The 21,317-nt window shown below is 33.1% G+C and overlaps 1 protein-coding gene and 1 long non-coding RNA gene across 2 annotated transcripts in view; one reads left to right on the top strand and one right to left on the bottom strand.

The window, feature by feature from the left end:
- Nucleotides 1-10,001, top strand: part of LOC145732960 (uncharacterized) — a 49,554-nt gene extending 39,553 nt beyond the window's left edge. Inside the window, exons 4-5 of the long non-coding RNA XR_014179093.1 lie at nt 2,660-5,244; nt 5,285-10,001. This is a non-coding gene — a long non-coding RNA (uncharacterized LOC145732960). The remainder of the gene's footprint in view (nt 1-2,659; nt 5,245-5,284) is intronic.
- The window catches only part of Octalpha2R (alpha2-adrenergic-like octopamine receptor), an 82,231-nt gene that overhangs the window by 16,639 nt on the left and 44,275 nt on the right, over nt 1-21,317 (bottom strand). The gene's annotated exons all lie outside the window — the stretch shown is intronic.

Genomic DNA, 21,317 nt, shown 5'->3' with positions numbered 1-21,317 from the left:
GCACTCCAATGAAATGTCAAAAACAGCTGATTCAAACTTTTAAAAGGCCATTAAAACACACTTTCTTATGAATACATAGAGTTTTAGTTTAAATTTAGCGATTTTCTAAAGACTTTCAGTTGATATTTCATAAAATGCTTGCCAAATGCATAAGAAAGTGTGTTTTAATGGCCGTGTTTGCCCTTCTAAAAGTTTCAATCAGCTGTATTTGACATTTCATTGCCTAATTTTGAATTCGGTGTTCAGATTCATTGTGGTGTTGACATCCCTAATTACAATTAAAACCAACTAACTCTCCTTTTTATAACGCACAAAAGACAAATTTGACAGTTCACACATCACGTGACTAAGTTCATTCTATAGAGCACAATGTCACGTGACTGATTAGTTTATGAACCAGCTTAAATTTGAACACTTGAGGAGAGGCTTGCTTTACTGCTATAAAAAGTGGAGGTGTAAAGTACTACTTTAAATTAAATTTAGTTCACTGTTTTGTTAAGCGAATTTTGACAGTTGACAATTTAATAACAGACCAGATTACATGTCAGATAGACTAGTTTAGCATAGTAATGCCGGATTGCACCAACGTAATTAAGGACATCCTAAGGTTCACCTAGGCTAAGTTGTGATTTGACTGTGACAGATCATGTGCAAAATGTCATAGTCAAATTAAAATCTAAACTACGGTGCCCTTAAATATGTCGGTGTAATCCCTAAATAGTCAAAATCTCATTCGTGAAGATGTAAAGTACTGTTAGACCGAGAGGTAAACCACTGGGGCATTATAGTGTACAAACTGGAGGAATTAGTGGGTATTACTTACTAAGAATAAGTAGGCATTACTGGGCATTAAATTAGTATTATTAATAAAATTAAAAAGATCTAAATAATATAATAAAAAAAATTATCATACAATATTTTTTTTTACATCTACCATTGAAATACAAACATAAATAAAACAAATAAAGTTTGGTAATTTCAATGAAATCCCTTGGAAAACAAGGAAAAATTATGAATTTTGTAATTTTACTTTCAAAAATTTTAATAACTAGCAAATAAGCTAGTTATTAACGATTGAACAAAAAATGCATCAAAAAAGTCATGAAAAAAATGTGTCAACTTTGACGCCCTCTAGTGGCTAAACCGTCTAACCTGTCAACCCAAATAGGGATATTTTTAGAAAGCTCATTTCATTGGCTATCTACTGACGTATAAAACTCTACTAAAAGTAGTGCAATTAAGCGAGTTTTTAAGGAAAAAAATTCCTTTACACAACTTACTTACTACAACATTTAGTTAGATTTGGAACCCTCTGGCGGCCAAACGAAGCAACCCATCAACACAAGCGGCCATATTTTTTTGAAAGCCCATTTTATTGTCTATCCATTGACATATAAAAGTCTATACAAAGTGTTGTGTGTGACAATAAAGACAGTTTTGACTAAATTTGACAACTACTACTTTAACCTTCATTAATTCGGTTATTTTGACAGTTACAGGGTGGTTCAATGTATCAATTTAAAAAGTGATTTTTTTAAATAAGTGGCGTAATACAAACTTTTTTAATTTTGAACAAAGAATCAGACAGAATTATAAGAATGTGTTCCGTTTGAAAAACTAGACTTGCTGTCTTTTTTTAGAACTGATTTTGGACCACACTGTATTATATATTTTGATGTTTTTTTTGCATCCATTCCTAGAACAAACCTTGTCTAACATGACCAAATACAAAAACCTTTCCTGATATGTACACCAAAATATGTCTAGAATTTGACGTAGATTACAAAAATGAAAAAATATACAGAGTAAGTATCCCATTCCGGTTAATTCGTTGGAAGCACATTTTCTTATTTCTTCTTTTTTTAATTAAAATGGTTTTTTTAGACTTTCCAGTTGTGGTAATCGGTCTCGTCAGGAAGTTAGTGGGTATTGTTAGGCTAGGTTAGGTTAGGTTAGGTTAATTATTAGGAATTACTGGGCATTACTGGCATATTAGGAATTTGTGTACAAAATTAGTGTGTTTTATAGTTTTACTGTTTTGTGGAGCAAACTTTGACAGTTGACACTTTCATCGTCTAGTGCGTGCTCTATTTAATCAAACTATTCACACCACTATCACCATATTTCTGTTGCAATTTTCAAAACAGTTTAATAAACAATGTCGCCCAATAATTCCACAGTTGCCCCAATTATGAAGCTATCGAGCGTTCCTAATTGGGGATCGGGCTCGGATGTTGCAGCTATTCAATTTTCATCCCCCGGTTTATAACACAAATTCAATAAGCCTGTGGGTGTCTTGTCAAATTTTCATCGAAACAAATTTCTTACATTTTATTACTGAAAACATCTTAAGTTTGTTCAAAATGGTTAAAAGTCTTGAAACGTGCTGCCGAATTTATGCGTTAAAAAAGCTGAGAACGCAGCAAAAGGGAAAAGCATAAGAAAGCAGATCACCTATTTCAATTTCCTTCAGGTAATAACAATTTTATTTAGCTTAACTCTAAAATATGGTTTCAATTTCGTTGCGATCCAGGCGGCTACATGAAGAAATAAGTTCCGTGAGTGGGTTTAAGACAAGAAATACGTCTTGCATTGTTTTTTTTTTCCTTTAAAGAAATTTTGTCAAGAATGAGTTAATAAAGCAATTAATTTTTTTCAGTGTGAACGCCTACACCTACCAAATCCTTAATTACAAAAAGTTGTTCTCTGATGACTGCGAAATGGGAGCCATCGTCAAAAATAAGCCAGGATAATCCGAGTCCCTGTTCAAGACCTGGATACAAAAGCTGATGATTACTACCTATTTTAATCTGTTAAAATGCTTTGAACGGGTAAAACGGACCTGCCTTACAAAAGATAAAAGGTTACAGAATGAAAGGGGTTCGGTTTGAATAGGTTTATCCTATCTGTACGAAGAAAACTTAAAGAAATTCAGATTTTCAACGTCGTCTGTAATTTTTTCAACAAAAACTCACAACAATTTTCCGAAAGAAATCTCCACAACAAGCTAAAATTTCTTCTTCCGTTATTTTCCGCTTTCTCTCGAGTAATACGCGCACTTTATGCTGGTAGATCTAAAAAGGCTTTTAGTGTAATGTATGTATGAAAGTGTCTACAATATCCCTGAGCAATTTTTAACTTGTGGAGGAATGTAAAATTAGCACCGAAATATATTCCCAAGAGAGATTTATCTTTTATGCATAAGTACCCTTTACTTCGGAATTTAAACTCGAATATATTTTATCTCAGCCTGTGTTGACAACGGAAACAACTCTGTTATTATCCGATTTTTTGGAAACTGTACTATTTTTTTGCAATCCACTTTTTACGGCGATACAAATGTTTGTTTCAGTTTAAAATGCGCAAATTTCCTTTAAATATAGAGTCATCAATCTAGCTGTCGCTATCGTAATTTTCTCGGTTGCGGGTTTAGCGTTATTTGCATTTCTTCCTTGAAAAATATTCCCAAATGGTTTTCAAATCCCCACATAACCTGCAATTTGTCCGTATAATTGTATTGATGGACGAATTCAATTTAAAGTTTCTGCAAAAAAAATTGCCACAATGTGTTATTTCGTTGAACATTTAGTTTAAATCCCTAACCGAGGTACATTTTCTGTTTCCCCAAGCAAACAGCCAACCGCTTTTAGTGGAAGTTGCAGTTTGAAATCTCATGGTACTCTCGCAACCCTTTTCGAAGCAAACAATGCAAAATTAGTTCTAAAGAAACTTTAACAAAGTGCGCTAATTTACATTACTTTACCGTAAGACAACTTTGCAATTAGAAAGTTTTTCGTCAATGTGTGGCTTTGTTTTAAGCTCTAGAGATTTACAAAAATGCCTTCACGTTTGCTTAATTATTAGCTTGTTGACACTGTTGCAATTGAAAACTTACTATTAATCACACGATTTCCCGTGGAGAAAATCTGGCAAAGTCGACCAATTTCCTTAAAGAGATTGGTGTTCGACTCAATATATAATCCAAAATTTACTACTCACTCTTCACCATAAATTTCGTTGGAACCCTTTACCAATCAATATTGATCAAAAAGTGCTGGGGCGACTGATGCCATAAATTTCGATCTGACCTCGACCGTACAGACACTTTCGAAAACAATATGTTGCAGTTAAGTAGAAGTAAAATAAATGGCCAGCCTGAAAGCACCCACCCTGACCACTGTTTGTTCGCAAAGGTAAATACAACATAATAAATTTACGGTTGCACGTATTTCAGTCGGATATGGTTGTGATAGCCCCATTTATTACCCATCTACAGTCATATAATATGTTTATACATAATGTTTCAAATAAGCGAATTATTTACGATTTAATGGCAAAATGTACTGAAATTTGCCCGAATCCAAATCATTTCAAATAGCCATTTTAATTATTTTCGGCACCATTTCTGAAATAACCAATAAGAATTTTGATCATTTCTTGCCAGTTTTCAAGGTGTAAGCAGTTTTAAAGATAGTTACAAATGTATTTGAAAAAAATTGATCTACTTTAGCTCTATTTACTAGCTATCTACATAAATCTAATATGTTTTACAAGAGAGTTATTTACAGTTTAAAATTTTGACCAAAATGACGGTTTTTCGTAGCCTACAGGGTTAGCCACCCAAACCGTTCATTAAATCTTTATTAGGATTCAATATTAATAGAAATTTAACACCCTGTATATTATTGTATTTTTATATCTATCTAAAACGGTTTTCGAGATATTGACGTTTAAAAAATGACACCTTCAAGTTTTCAAGTGTCATAACTCCTAACCAGAATGAGATAGAGCAAAACGGCTTCCATGTTCTGATATTAACTTTTTGAAATCTATCATTTGTAATATGTAATAATTTTGACAGATGTCAAAAATTTTATATCAGTAAAAAAATTGACACCTGTCAAATTTTTCAATATGACCACGCACGAGATCTCACAAAGTTAAGATTGACAAATAACCGAGTTATTTTGAATTCAAATATCAAGAGTAAAAAATTCAGTCAAAAACATATACAACCTAAAGTTTGACAGCTTGTAACTCGATTATTTTGACAGGTAGCAAGTTGATTTTTTTACCATCGTGTAGGCCATTAAATTGCCTTTAAATGACTTTCTAATAGTTTGAGCAGCAAAGTTGACAAATAATCGAATTATTTTGACTTCAAATATCAAGAGTAAAAAATTCAGTGAAACAAATAACGGGTGTTCAATAATTGTTATGGTCGTAGTTGGCTGTGGTTCTCTCGTTCTACAAGAACGTAGGGCGTTGATAAGTTCGTATATAGTTTGAAATGACAGCTGTCATATAATAATTGTTTGCAACGTTATCTAAGACATACGCTTTTTGTGACAATTGCCATCCATAGGCGACCTGACCATAACAATTATTAAACACCCGTTACAACCTAAAGTTTGACAGTTTGTAACTCGATTATTTTGACAGGTAGCAAGTTGATTTTTTTACCATCGTGTAGGCCATGAAATTGTCTTTAAATCACTTTCCATAGTTCGAGTAGCAAAGTTGTCAAATAACCGAGTTATTTTTAAATTTCTATAAATATTTGATCCTGATTAGCTTTTGGGTGGTTAAATCATTGAAAATGGCCATTTTAATTATTTCTCTTCTCTTGCCCGTTTTTCCACTAATCCCCTAAAATAGGCTTTACAGTAATGTGTTTAAACCAAATTCAAATAAGCACGGACTAATCCTGACTGATTAACACGTAAAAACCAAAATATGAATAAAACACAACTGTAATTTTCAAGACTAAAAGCAATACACAGAAAACCAACTTCCACTAAACGTGCATCCGGCCAAACAGTAATTCCTAAATGTTCCGGGGGTTAGTTTCAATTAAAATCCATCGCAGCTGTTCCCAAATGAATGGATTGAAATAGGAATTAAAAACAAAAGCAACCACATTGGAATTTTAAGAGAAAACAACAAAAATAGCCAACTTCCAGTCGGAAAGAAAGGCTACATCGACTAAATCACGCATTTTTTCAATTTTCAGTGTGAATTTGATCGCCGTGAGTGAGTTCATTTCAGCTTTCAGCCCTCAATTTTTATTTTTGTCCACCGAGCTGAAAATTTGCTCAAAGCGAAATTATTCATGCACGTTAACACACCTTGAAGGAAAGCGAAATATTTGGTTAATTAAATTGTGCGAGCCTGGACAGGAATATAAAATAAAAGTGAAATAGAGGCTTTAGTCAGTTTCTATTTAAACTTTGCATTGTGGCTGAGGGAGATTTAATCAGTGATGCTCCACTTCTTTTCTAGAAAAGAAGCAACCAACCATTCAGCAATCTTAAAAAGTAGAAAATGGTAAAGGAAAAGCGTCAAAAGCTGTTTACTGTGCAGTTCAAAGGGTGCTAGCTTTGTTACCTAATTAATTTGCTTGTCAATTGTTTAAAGTTCAATTCCTTCTATGGTAGAATTATTGAGTAATAGGTTGGGTGTTGGCCTCCATTTTCTAATAGGAAAAATCATATATCCATTGAATGCGGATTGTTAATAAAAGTGTCATTCCGCGATAGGTTACTGCGATTTTAATGGAGCGGCACTTCCAGAAAGTTGGCTTTTGCAAATAAAATTCCAGGTTTTATCACCTTTCCTGTTCAATTTATTTTGAAGTTTATAGTCACTTCCAGTAACTGTGCCACAGTGTATCGTTTGCGTTATCGATTACTTCTTACTTTGTAAGTATTAGCAGATAAAGAAACTTTCATTAACCACTGAACTAACAGAATGCGAATTTATATACTAAACTTGGTCAAGTGTTAATTGGCTGTTGTCTAGAACAACTTGCAAATTAGATGGGCTTAATGCAAAGTAAAACATTTTTAGTCAAGTAATTGAAAACTGTGGAGTGCATGTCACTCCAGGCAAATTTCCACTAAACTTTTTTGATTAAAATTTTATTTAGTTGTGCAATCTCAGATTAATTGAATTAAAATGTTCCTCAAAGTGGAGTTCTTTGTTCAATATTTTTAATAAAAGTTTAGTGAAGCCTGCATGGTAGTTAATATCATAGAAGTGTTTTAGTATATTCCAACAACCATTTTTCAGATCTACCAACTTAAAATTGGACATATTCAATAACATAGGGAGGGGTCAAAGAGAGGCTAACCCAAAGTGAAACTTAATACTTTAAATTTTACTCAATAATTTGATAACTAACCCTAACTTTATAATTGCACCCCACCTCAACTAAAACAGATTACAGGTCCATCAAAAGTTTTAAGGTGTGTCTAATCATTTTATGCAATGGTTTAGTAACTTTACTATTTAACAGCTTTTAGTTCAGTGCTGTTCATGTTAAGCCAGTAAAGTTGTGTTAAATAAAAGACTATCCATGTTGCATATTGTCAGTTAAAAGTCACTGAAGATCTTTTATCAACAGAATAAATGTAACAAACTAACATTTTTGTGTCTCTACAGTGATTAGTAAACAAAATATTGCCTGGAATCTATTGCAAATGCTTCAGTTCAGTGTCCAGAAAAATCCTCTCAACACTTTGGATGTCAGGATGGACAAATTTGGATGTCTTAACTTAGTGCAATTGATTAGGCACATCAAACTATCTTGTATGTAAAATTATTGGTAATTTGTGATTTAAGCTGATATTTTAACAAGCAATTTAAGTAATAAGAGCTATTCTGGCTTAAAGGGTGGTAAGGAAATTTTCTTCCTTTTGGTTTTCCCCTAACTTCCACATATATCCACTGTGAAGCATTTTAAAAGTTTTCAATTGAACTGCAGCTAGATTTACTAAAGTTTTTCGCTTTAATTAACAATAATTTCCAACAAAAAAATTACCATTCCAAAATTAGGAATAATCCAAAATTGACAATGAATGCTTAACAGGTGTTTTTTGTTTATTAAGGGTGGTCCAGTTTTAAATGTCAATAATTCGCCCATTAAAAAATAAGTTGACATGCATTATGTCATTTTCCTGAAAAATGCTTTCTAAGAAAAATACAGTCCTTCAAATTTTCGTGTTTTTTGTCATAACTGTCATATCGTTTTAACAATTTTGATCAAATTTAGAACAAGCACTTATGAAATTAATACTTAATATGAATGACGTTTGCCAAAATTCTCCAGTAGCGTAGATAGAGGAAGATGGATTGATTCTTTACGTCACTGGATATTTTTCAAAGATTTTAGTTTTTTTACTTTACTTCTCCAATTTGACAAAATAAGTACCTCTTATAAAATTCCGATTTGAAGCTTCGTTTACGAGATAATTGAGTTATTACGTTCAAAGACCCAAAATCAACCCAACTTAACTTAAAAATGGTCTTGAAAACAGTGAAAATTTACTGAAGAAGCTTAAAACATGTCTTTTTAGCCAGTTTTTAGTTAGTTTCCAGACAAATTGAAAGACTTTAGTTTTGAAAATTGACTTAGAAACCAGTAAGTTTACTTTGAAGGTGAAAATTGACTTAAAAGACTTAAAAATTGTCTTTTGACCAGTTTTCACAAATTGAAAGATTTTAGCCTTGGCAATTGACTTGGAAACTGTGAAAATTCACTTGAAATGCTAAAAACTGTCTTTGTAGTCAGTCGTTATAGTTTTCAGATGAGTTAAATAACTTTAGTAGTGAAAATTAGGTTGTAGACATGAAAAACCACTTTATCTACAATTTTTTACTACAAATTCACACATTTCAACCTTGAAAATGGACTTGGACACCAAAAAGTAACTCTAAACCAATGAAAAGTGACATCAAAAGCTTCGAATTTCCATTTGAAGTAAGTTTTCATACTCTGAAAATACATTTCAATATTTTAGTCTTAAATACAGGATATTGACATTAGATTGATAAAAATTGACTTGAAGACTAACTTTTCAGGTTTGTTTACTTTGCTTTTCATTTTCTTAGAGCTCTGGACTATTTTTAGGGCTTTAAAACTGCTTTCAGCTAGGAAAATCGAGTTTTAGGGTTATCTTCACCAAGTTTTTGACATAGGAGACTTAAAAAACTATTTTTACATTTTCCATAGGTTTAAACATGCTATTTCACGCTTTGTCAGTATTAAATTGACTTCTAGACGCTTCACTTTGCTTTAAGACTAAAAAATCGAATTTTAAACAATTTTTTCTAGTCAAAATTAAGTTTCAGACTCTTCATAGATGAAAGTAAACAATTGTGGCATTAAATGCTACGATATTAGTCTTAAACACTAATTTTTAGAATTAAATTAGTCCAAAAATTCAGATTGTTACCAGTGTTTAATTGAATAAAAAAAAAGTCCAAAAATCCTGTTTTTTTACTATTTTCAGTGTCAAAAGTTAACTCGTAAACCTCACAGATGACCAGATTTGAATCCTTTTGAACCATTTTAAAGTAAAAAATACAACAACCCAAGTAGACATTTTTGTCAATTTTGAATAATATCCAGTGAACGTAGAAAATAAAGACTATCCCCCTATATCGACGCATTTAAACAATTTTGAAGGTTTGTGTCTTCCTTAGGAAACGTTTCTTTAGGAAAATGACATAATGCATGACAACTTATTTTTTGCTATCCATTGGTGAATTATTGACATTTAAAACTGGACCACCCTGTATTTATATTAAAAAAAAATCAAGTTTATTTATTAAAACGAGTGAAATCAACTTTAAGAATGTTATTAAGATAAAAATTTCATAACCTTAATACTTAACATAATAGTGGAATGTTACTCGAAAAAATTGCATCTACTCTGTTTTAGTGCTTATCGATTTGCCATTCGAACATGTAAATACACGAAAAAGGATTATCAAACTTTAGGCTACTTTCGAACAAGTTTCAAGAGTTAAGTGTTTGGTTTAATTTATTCCAGGGCATTTACTCTGGCAACTAACTCAGTTCGGGAGCGAAAATTGCTTCTAATCTCGGGCTTGAAACGATTTTAGTTTAACTTTCTTCTATCCGTTCTCATTAAAGATTCCTGAAATCAAATTGTTCTCTTTGTGCCGAGTTTAATAAATTAAAATCAATATAATAATGTTCCAGTGCGTTTTATTTTAAATTTTCTCCGTTGTTGTAGGCCACATGAAAAAGCCTGAAATCTGATTGACAAACCTCTTATGGAAATACTTTGTTTTTCTTTGGGATGGCTTAGAAATCAGATCATGATAATCCCTTTGTGTTTTTTATTTTACCTTTATTCTGGCTTAATGGAGGACAATTTACAAATTGACCCCCCCAAACAGATTGAAGCATGAATTCATTTTACTAGTAGAGAATACTCCAGCTTTCTGTCCCATCTAATTATAAACATATTTGTACTGAAGTTTTTGAAGCATAAAACACCCTTGGAGTTGCGTGAAAGTATACTGTTTATCTAATAAAGAGCCAGGGAGAGCGTTTTAATCAGCATTACCATATTAATACTATTATTTTCCTTTCGTCCCTTGAAAATGGTTATTAATTAAAAAGGTTGACCCGCGTTTCATTATTTAAATTGCCTCACACGTGTAGAAAGCTGGAGTGAAAAAACACTTGTTGGGAGTAAAAAACGTGTTTTTTTTTCAATCTTAATATTATTATCTGTGACTGTTCCACACTGAAGGGAAGAAGTAAATCATCTGCACAATAAAGGGTAAAGTGCTTTTGAGGCGCACTCGTGATGCCCGTAAATCCCATTCTTTCTTTATAAATCTTAACGTACTCTCAAGCGATAAAGGGCCACTAAATTGGGAATATACACAAACGGAAAACCCAACTATAAGACCGGAAAATGTGATTTGTTGTTATTTTTTGTAGTCTAGTTTTCATAAATAGACAGTGGTTGAATTGCCTCAATAAATAAAAGAACGACAGCTGTAATATACACAAGTTATCACAGCGGAAAATTAAAAAATAAGTCATTTTAATAACCTCGATATTTCTTCGAGTTGCTTTTAATATAGATATGCACGTAGGCTATGCTCAAATGGTTGGAAAATTGCGTGCTCCGAGTTAATTAAGGAAATGCGATATTTTGCGGTTAAGGCGAAAACATTTCATAGCTACCGTTGCACGAATAACAAATTTTGTGGTGTCGCATTTAGGCCTATCGTGTTAACACCGTGACAAATTAATTCGTAATCGTTTGAATTTCTGTACGAGAAGGTGGAGGAATTGAGCACTGGAAATTTGATCTTCAAGGAAAACCTATTATTAAACCATAAAATATTGCTACAGCTTTTTGTTGTAACAATGGACACCAAATTGCCCTCGTAACCTCTTTTATAGGTCAAACATTTGCGGTGTTATAATAAAATTTTAATTAAAAGCCATAACTCATTCCGGTGTACACACGTTATTCTTGCAACGGCCATTTTTTCTAATCTAGTTGAAACCAGTGAAAGAAAACAAATTTTTAAACTTTTGGTGATAAAATAAATGTTCGGAAAGTTCCTGCCTCGATATGGATCTTGTAAGGAATCGATAAGTTAAAACTTTGCCTTCAGACAACATCGCAATTCAGTTTGAAACTATTTTAGAGGGGATGCCAATTACAAAGTTTCAGATGGTGATGAAAACACAGTTGGATGGAAACTGTCACGTTGAATTCATGATAAAAGCCCGTTCTGTTTTGGGAACACCTTTTGAAAACACACACGTCTTACAGCTTTGTTGCGTTTACGGAGTTTTGACAGTTTGGACGTAATTGGCATTATGTTTGTGCCTTAAATACCACATATGTAAAGTATGTAATAACTGACTTGTGTAATGCAAATGTCATTTTAACAATAGCCTTGACGTTCAGTCCCTAAAAGGATTTTGGTTAAAATAAAATGCGAATTTCTACGGCATTAACATTGCGAAACGTTTCCCATCGAATTCTACGTCCGGATAACCACACTGGTAAATATTCAAAGTAGCAATTTGAGGGTTTTTTGCTGGAGTTTTATGGGCGATATTTTATGTCCACGCGTTCACTTTGACTAGATACGAAAAATTGATGGTATGGACATAATAACAAGTTATTTCGTTGGTTAGTTACTAATCTTGCGGTAAGAAAAGAAGTGACACACTGACACACGTTTAATCGAATTGTTTTTTAAAATTGAATTTTCCGAATTTACGCACTAAAACAGTGGATTAAAGATTATAAAAATCCCGGGTGACGCTTTCCACTTGACGATTTAATTGCTTCTCCGCAATGGGAGTTGGTTTTAATCCGGTGAGCGGCAAATCTTCCCGAGTTTTATATTTTCCCGGGGATACTAGGTCAGCTAAGGACAACGGTTTATTCCCGGTCACATTATGCGCCCAAAATTTATTGCCTCAATGGAAAAATATTTGCATTATTTTCTACTTGTATACCGAAATTCAAATTGGCGTTGTCAGGTTTGTTGTTATCAGATTCTGTCAAACTTTCGAGTATTTATTAGTGTTTAGAAGCTTCCTGTAGAGGCCTCTAGCAATTGTTGGGAGGCTTAGTAGTTTTTAAGGTCCCTGGCATTTCTGTACAAATTTTAGAGGCCTCTAGCAATTTTCAAGTTTGGAGAAGGATTTAGAGGCCTTGCCAACGTGATCCTAGAGGCTTTTGGAGTTTTAAAAAACGTTTTGGCAGGTGTATTTTAGGTTTCTGAAATTTTTAAGATGTTTCTGGAAGCCTTTGGCAATTTTTGACAGGTTTGCAGTAGTATTTAGAGACCTCTGGCGTTTCCAAAATATTTCTAGAGGCCTCTGCCAATTTTCCAGTAGTCTTTCAGGTCTCTGGCAATTTCTAAGACATTTTCAGCAGTATTTAAGGTTTTCTAGAGGCCTTAGGCAAAACAAACGATTTGGTAGCTGTAGGAGAGCTGTAGAGGTTTCTGAAATTTTTGAGATGATTCTAGAGGTCTTTAGTAATTTTTGACAGGTATGCAGTAGTATTTAGACGCCTCTGGCATTTACAAAATAATTCTAGAGGCTTCTAGCAATTTTTAGGACCTTTTCAGTAGTCTTTAAGCCTTCTGGCAAATTTTTAAAACCATTTCAGCAGTATTTAGGGTTTCTAAAATTTTGTAAACCAGTCTAGAGGTCTCTGGCAATTTTTGGCAGATTCGCAATAGTATTTAGAGACCTCTGGCATTACCAAAATAATTTTAGAGGACGCTGGCAATGTTTAAAAAATTTTAAATGTAGTCTTTAAGGCTTCTGGCAAATTTTTAACAGATTTGTAGTCTTGGAACCTTTCTAACATAATACTAGAGGCCTCTGGCAGTTAGAAACACGTTCTGGTAGGTGTAGAGACTTTTGGCAAGTTTTGGAACATTTTCAGTAGTATTTAAGGCTTCTAGTGTTTCTAGAATGATTCTAGAGGCTTAATAAAAATCTCAGAGGGACATTTTGTCCTTAAAGGCCTCAAAAAGGAGATATTTCCTTAGGAATGTTTCATGGTGGCAAAGTGTCTGAATTTCTACTTAATGGAACTTTAATCAACTGTAACTCGGTCACGAGGCAAAATTCAGGGAAATCTTGAGGGACAAAAGTTGTAGGGAATTTAATTTTCTATAAAAATCTCAAAATAACATTTTGTCCTTAAGGGCCTCAAAAAGGAGATATTTGCTTAGGAATGTTTAATGATGGCAAAGTGTCTGAATGTCCACTTAATGGACCTTGAATCAACTGTAACTGAGTCACGAGGTAAAATTCAGGGAAATCTTGAGGGACAAAAGTTGTAGGGAATTTAATTTTTTATAAAAACCTCAGGACATTTTGTCCTTAAGGGCCTCAGAAAGGAGATATTTGCTTAGGAATGTTTAATGACTCTTTGACCCTAAATTACTCTCTTATTTGAAAATTTAGGGCAAAATGTCATAGAAAACAAAAGATAGAGCAGATTTCAAGTTTTCCAAAAATAGCCCCACATGAGTTGATTGATCACACCATTTGGCCGCTAGAGGGCGTTAAAGCTCCTCCACCATAAAATCGTATATTTTATGGTTTTAAGGTACGTCAAAATGTCATGTAAAACAAAATATAGAGCAGATTTCAAGGCTTTTAAATCTGTGAAAGGCTTTCTTAAAAGCTTGAAATGATTCTAGAGGCTTCTGGCAATTTTTGGAGCGTTTTAGTAGTACTTAAAGCTTCTAGTATTTATAAGACGATTTTAGAAACCTCCGGCAATTTTCTGAACATTTTAAATCGTATTTAAGGTTTCTGTTATTTTTAGGATGATTTTAGAGGTAAAAAATCTTAGGGTAAGGTTTAGGATTTTCTTAGAGGCTTCTGGCATTGATTCTAGAGGTCTCTGGTAGTTTTTAAAATATTTTGGTAGACATAGCAAGTGTTGTATATAGAGAGTTCTGGTAATTTTTTTGAACGTTTTCAGCAGATTTACCTTTTCGAATAGATTGTTAGAATTTTTTTTAGAACCTTTGATAATTTTGGCAAAAATTGACGAGATACTGTACATTATTTTTCAAATACGGTCATTGTAATTATTTTTCTCCTACTTAGAGCAATCTAACAAACAATCACCATCGAACAGATACAGTAAACATTATCTACACACTGCAAAACTATGTGTAGAGGCGCCTCGTTGGCAACAAAACTTAAATTATTTGCCTATTAATCATCGCAGACAAAATCCTCTAATTGTGAATACGAATATATGCAATTCGGTGCACAAAATGCAAATATGTAGTTTGAACAAACGTTGTGCAGGACTAGCCGATCGCGATCGCATATATTTTCAGGTTGGCAACGAGTTCAGTGAAGAGCTATCACGGAGTAATATACGTGGCATAGTAATTAATTGAATTTTGAATTTACTGTTATAGGAATTCGTTCACTGATGCTAAAAGCACCTGAAATTTTAGGTTAGGTTTGATTCCAAATGTTTAATCAGACTAAATTGTTTATTCCACTAATAGTAACAGAAAAGTAACTTCCCACTGAATATTCTGAACTAAAAACTATTTTCAACTGAACAATCAAAAAGTTCATTAATTACGAATGTTTTTGTGCCGGACTTTTATCAAATTTTTAGTGATGAAATTAAGTTTCAACTTTATTATTTTTCTTATCGCTAACCGAAGAAACTGAAGTGTATCCCTTGGGATTATGACCACTATTTTTCTTGTTCTTTTCGAAGCCATTAATAATATCTTATCTCGCCGGCCAGTGAATATACACATTAAATTCTTTGTCTCTTGAAAATTGGCAACATCGATTAATCTTAGTTTAAACCCTCTTTAAAAGTTGGATATTAAGGAGACACCTGATGCTTGCAAGTTTTTAAAAACAATAAAAGTGCAATTAGGATTTAGAGGATATGAATGATTGCTTTTGGCTCTGTTAGCCGGAGCTTATCTCGGATACGTGTATGTAGAATTTACATGTTCGACAGGCAGATTGGAATACAACAATCTCGAACCCTAATTGCTACAATAAATCAATCAACCTACACAAATATTGACATATTTAATTCCAGGTCGGTTTCATGCTATTATAATAGGTATATAGGCAATTTATATAATGGGGTCGATCATTTATCTTTGTGTTCAAAACATCTGTTCAAAACGGTCTTTACTCCATCCCTATTTTGGTCTGGAGAAAGCGAAAATTGTTTCTCCCGCAGCGGAATAATATCGATTGGCAATATATTTTCTACAACTCAGATCGGTTACTCCGTTACTTCTGCCAACCTCCAAAATCCCAGAATGTTTATGCCGAATAATATTTTGTCATTGAAACAAGAAATTTCAATTACTAAATTGAACGATTCAGCCGGGAAAAGCCGGGTGGATCAAACAGTGCCAGACGTCATGCACTGGGAGGATTTAACAGTAAATGAGCCACGTTCCAAAACACTTTCGGACTTAAGCTAAATGGATTCTGTCACTTGTCTCCGCCTGCGATACTTTTTTAAGGGAATACTTAATTGCAAACACATGTTAAGCGTTTTCTCAAACTATACTAACATCCAAACTAAATAGGAATGACGTCACAAGTGATGGTAAAACCCTCCGGCATTTTTAAGAAGGTATTATATCTCAGTAGCATTTTAGAAGTCTTTGGCACTTTCAAAATGATTCTAGAGGCCTATGGCAATTTAAAACAATTGTAGGAAAGTTTAAGACATTTCTACAGGACTCTGGCACTTTTTAGAATAGCATTTAGACGTTTCTGGTACAATCAAAATGATGGAAATTACACCATTTACATTAATTAGGGCCCCTTTGTGTTCGACAGAAAAAACTTTCTAGGGTATCTCTTTGTTTTAATTATTACCGACTAATTAGGCTGTGCTCTGAACTATTTCTGCTGAAACTAATGCATTTAACAAAGCGAACTTGGAAATTAAATTTTTCTAGAAGACGGTAAACTTACCGTCCTTATTAAAGCAATGTGTGAGTATGATGACGTAACTGGCAATTACTGTGGTTCTCTATGTATATTACTACAAGCTAATGGCAGTTTACATAACGTTAAAAGTTATAAATAATTACGTTCCCAAGAAACTCATTTCGGGGCTTAAATCTAAGTTTACCCTACTTAATTAGTTTCAAACAACTTTTTTCATTTAACTAGGAAATGCTGCAGTAAAATTATTCATAATTCCCTTCTATGTACTCCGGGATAAATTCTTGAGAGGCTTGTTAAAGTAATTAGTTGTAGATGACACTGAATGAGTGCGATAGGCAAAGTTTTAAACAACAGCTAAGAAGCGTGATATTTTATAATAATTGTAATCATACCGAAATGATAAAGTTGCTTCTCGTTGTAGGTTTCAACGCAAAAAATCCGCAACACGACAAAAATAATTACTCCGCATACACATGTGACACACTTTTTAGCATGGCAGCAGTGTATATTACTTTTTTAACGTAGAGAATAGCGTGTGTTTGGTAGGGATAAATATTATGTATAAAGGACCACTCGTAATTTGTTTAGGTTTTACTCATTAGGGTAATGATTTTAAATTTGTCTCACATAAATAGAAATTTTTATCTAAGCTAGAGTTTAATCATTAAAAGCTTCTTGGAAGGGCTAACTAGCCCCAGATGACCTAATTATTACGTAGTCAAACATTTATCTTAAATGTTAATATCTTGTAAGCTGATGCGGGATAGGAGTTTCCTAACATTCTGACTGAGTTATTAAAAACCTTCAATTCGCCTTAAACAAAGGCTTAGAAAATGTAGGAAAATGAAATTTTAATCCTGATTCCTAAGAACATCTAAAAACAAACTAAGTTTTTAAATACTTTGTAAACTTCTAAATAATGTATACTAAATGCCTCTAATATGTCTAAGATAATTTTGAATCCTGCACAAAGCTCAAAACCGTTTAATGCAACTTTTCGTCTATGTACCTTAGAAGCCTCTAAATCATCAATTATGAAAATCTTTCTAGAAATATAAATTTTTCAGATTTACTTAAATTACATTTTAGAATGCCAGAAATCTCTAAATATCTCAAAACCTAAGCAAATTATAAGACTGTCAGAGGCGTCATAATCTTTGATGAGTTTAATTTTAATATTTGCATATTTTTAAGATATTATTCTAAAGAAATTTCTCCTAACTAAATTATATAAACTTTCGTTTCATCTTGACGTCCTTCGAAAATGAAAAGACGTCTGCGGATTCAATTGGCAATAGACGTCGAGACGCTTTCCAGTTCGACAAAAAGTTGAATTTTATTGGATATCGCAAGAGAGTCGAATAAGAGGAAAACCATTTGATTGTTTGGAAATTGGAATATTTGGAGATTTTCCATTAGTTATTTATTGCACAGTACAATGTGGGTGCTTCAAAACATTTTACGGCAATATAAATAACAGATACCGAAAGTTTTGCTGCAAAAGCGAGCACATATCAATGGAATGCCACCAGTTGACGAATTACTGAAGCCCATTAATGTAATGGACCTAAACTAAAAGCTTTCTGTGTGATAAATGTTCGATTATAACTTAGTTTTAGTTTTGTGATTCGTCAAAAACAAAAAATCCTGTTATTGTGGACATATCGACATGATGAGAAATTACAATGTGACACATACAGCATTGCATGTCAAAGGGAAATAAAATAACGATTTAATTCATTTCGATCGAGAGAATACAAAAATCGCAATTATTCAGGACGTAAATGGTTTTCAGATTAATGAATTTGTGAATTGTTACCCGAACAATAAAGCAATGAATATTTATGTTTTTATATAGTGCGAAGACATAATTTTTTGTTATTCGTTAAAACGTTAAAAGGTAAATGTTGTAGTGTCCTCAGATTTTACGTAAATGACGGACAATTGCGGTAAAAATTCAACTGATTATTGATTCGTACAAATAACACAGACAATAATAGAAATCATTATGGCGGTTGGAACGTAACTGAAGACCTTTAACAACCTTTAAAATGCCGCAACCACCATTATGGTGCCTTTATCAAAAATAACTTTGTCGATAAAGTGTCGCGTTTTACGATAAAATTTATACTTAGAACCAAATTTTTTCACATCAAACTCAATTATTCTACAGCAACAATGCCACGTTTCTCCGCCATAATTTAATTTTGTTGTGGCCCGAATAAAAGTGATTTTATGTCTGCGAGATTGAAGTGCCTGACCGAATAAGAAATTGCAATCAATAAACCATCGTGGTAATAAAAGAATCCACTGTGTGTATCGCGCTTTTTTTCTAATCCGAAAAAATTATTTGCCAGGGGAGTCTGCGAACGTATTACTGCCTAGTTAGAGCTGAAACGTGCCAGATGAAACATTCCTAGCGGGATTCGCTATATTTCACTTTGTAAATTTATATTCTATGAAATATGGCATCGTACATTACGTACCTTTTATTTTCCCGGCAGGCCACTTTACAAAGGCAGGTTCATGCGGCAGTTTTCAAAACTATTATGGTAACTGCCCGTGTAAACAGTTAGAGCACGTTCTAGAACAGTGCAACGGAGGAAACGTTAAATATCTATCTACTATATTCTACAATGTCAGATTTCATTTTAAATAATCTCGTTCTTTCTGAGTTGCGTTAATGTAATCAAATACGAAAAATCAAACTAAATTACTATGACGTAACCAAGGTCATGTCATTATCAGAATTGGGAATGTTGATTAGTAGGCCTCTAACGTTTACAAAAGGAATTCTAGAAGCATACAAAAAGAGTTTTAAATACTCTACATAAGGATTTTGAGGTTTTTAGAGGCTTCTGGTTACTTTATAAATGATTCTAGAAAGATTTTAGAGACATCTAGCATTTATGGTGGACGATTTAGAGGTCTCTAAGGTATTTAGAGGCCTCTGGCACTATTAAAAGTTGATTTAAAGGGTTTTTAGGTTTGTAGAGGATTCAGTCATTTTTAGAATTATCTTAGGCACTTCTGGAAGCTTTATAATGTTTCCAGAGAAATTTTAGAGACATCCATAATTCATAATTGATGATTTAGAGGTTTCTCAAGTACATAGAAGCCTCTGACAGTACGAAAAGTTGCATTAAACGGTTTTGAGCTTTGTGGAGGATTCAAAATTATCTTAGACAGCTTTATAGTTTTTCTAGAGTGATTTTAGAGACATCTAGCATTTATGCTGGACAATTTAGAGGTCTCTAATGTATTTAGAGCCCCTGGCACTATTAAAAGTTGTTTTAAAGCGTTTTTAAGTTTGTAAAGGATTCAGTCATTTTTAGAATTATCTTAGGCACTTCTGGAAGCTTTATAATGTTTCCAGAGAAATTTTAGAGACATCTATAATTCATAATTGATGATTTAGAGGCTGCTCAGGTACATAAAAGCCTCTGACAGTACGAAAAGTTGCATTAAACGGTTTTGAGCTTTGTGGAGGATTCAAATTTATCTTAGACAGCTTTATAGTTTTTCTAGAGTGATTTTAGAGACATCTAGCATTTATGATGGACGATTTAGACGTCTCTAAGGTATTTAGAGGCCTCTGGCACTATTAAAAGTTGATTTAAAGCGTTTTTAAATTTTTAGAAGATTCAGACATTTTTAGAATTATCCTAGGTACTTCTGGCAGTTTTATAATGTTCCCAGAGAAATTTTAGAGACGTCCAGAATTCATAATTGATGATTTAGAGGCTTCTAAGGTACATAGAAGCCTCTGACAGTACGAAAAGTTGCATTAAACGGTTTTGAGCATTGTGGAGGATTCAAAATTATCTTAGACAGCTTTATAGAGTGATTTTAGAGACATCTAGCATTTATAATGGACGATTTAGAGGTCTCTAATGTATTTAGAGGCCCCTGGCACTATTAAAAGTTGTTTTAAAGCGTTTTTAAGTTTGTAGAGGATTCAGTCATTTTTAGAATTATTTTAGGCACTTCTGGAAGCTTTATAATGTTTCCAGAGAAATTTTAGAGACATCTATAATTCATAATTGATGATTTAGAGGCTTCTAAGGTACATAGAAGCGTCTGACAGTACGAAAAATTGCATTAAACGGTTTTGATCTTTGTGGAGGATTCAAAATTATCTTAGACAGCTTTATAGTTTTTCTAGAGTGATTTTAGAGACATCTAGCATTTATGATGGACGATTTAGACGTCTCTAAGGTATTTAGAGGCCTCTGGCACTATTAAAAGTTGCTTTAATGCGTTTTTAAATTTGTAGAGGATTCAGACATTTTTAGAATTATCCTAGGCACTTCTGGAAGCTTTATAATGTTTCCAGAGAAATTTTAGAGACATCTATAATTCATAATTGATGATTTAGAGGCTTCTCAGGTACATAGAAGCTTCTGACAGTACGAAAAGTAGCATTAAACGGTTTTGAGCTTTGTGGAGGATTCAAAATTATCTTAGACAGCTTTATAGATTTTCTAGAGTGATTTTAGAGACATCTAGCATTTATAATCGACGATTTAGAGGCCTCTGGCACTATTAAAAGTTGCTTTAAAGCGTTTTTAAGTTTGTAGAGGATTCAGTCATTTTTAGAATTATCTTAGGCACTTCTGGCAGCTTTATAATGTTCCCAGAGAAATTTTAGAGACGTCCAGAATTCATAATTGATGATTTAGAGGCTTCTAAGGTACATAGAAGCGTCTGACAGTACGAAAAATTGCATTAAACGGTTTTGATCTTTGTGGAGGATTCAAAATTATCTTAGACAGCTTTATAGTTTTTCTAGAGTGATTTTAGAGACATCTAGCATTTATGATGGACGATTTAGAGGTCTCTAAGGAATTTAGAGGCCTCTGCCACTATTAAAAGTTTCTTTAAAGGATTTCAAGTTTGTAGAGGATTCAGACATTTTAAAAATTTTCTTAGGCACCTCTGACAGCTTTATAATTTTTTTAGAGTAATTTTAGAGATGGACGATTTAGAGGTCTCTAAGGTATTTTAAAAAAGCTTTTAAGAACCTCTGAAA

The sequence above is a fragment of the Ips typographus genome, linkage group LG8, assembly GCF_016097725.1.
Source record: "Ips typographus isolate SLU linkage group LG8, UJ_Ityp_2.0, whole genome shotgun sequence".
Classification (NCBI taxonomy): Eukaryota; Metazoa; Arthropoda; class Insecta; order Coleoptera; family Curculionidae; genus Ips; species Ips typographus.
Note: the sequence above shows the minus strand (reverse complement) of the source record. Positions and strands in the feature narration are given on the sequence as shown.